This window comes from Etheostoma spectabile, chromosome 4 (assembly GCF_008692095.1).
Source record: "Etheostoma spectabile isolate EspeVRDwgs_2016 chromosome 4, UIUC_Espe_1.0, whole genome shotgun sequence".
In the NCBI taxonomy this organism is placed as follows: Eukaryota; Metazoa; Chordata; class Actinopteri; order Perciformes; family Percidae; genus Etheostoma; species Etheostoma spectabile.
Window position 1 is genome coordinate 46134 of NC_045736.1, and position 361 is coordinate 46494.

General features: G+C 46.0%; 1 protein-coding gene across 1 annotated transcript in view; it reads right to left on the reverse strand.

The window, feature by feature from the left end:
- Window positions 1-361, reverse strand: part of tfr2 (transferrin receptor 2) — a 31441-nt gene that overhangs the window by 29381 nt on the left and 1699 nt on the right. The window lies entirely within an intron of this gene.

The following is a 361-nucleotide window of genomic DNA, read 5'->3' on the forward strand; positions in this document are numbered from 1 at the left end:
TACCTTAGAGCACCTTAGAGTACGTTAAAGTACCCTAGAGTACCTTAGAGCACCTTAGGGCACCTTACCAGACATTCACACCACCACCAAATTGTAAGTCTAAAGTTACCGGAAGTCAGTCCTTTTCAATGGAAGCCATCTTCTCTCAACTGCAAGGAGCGGCCAATCTGTTGGCGTCGCGTTTTTGGGCTTTTTGAGCATGTTGAGCGTCAAAATTTTTCAACTTTATGGTAATGAGCTATGATGCGGTTCAGCGGCAAGCAACGGCTAACGCCAGCCGCCAATCGGAATATAGACGTCTTTCGCGCTGGCTGATCCCGGAGAAACATACGATGTAAACTTTCATTCCTACCAAAACATT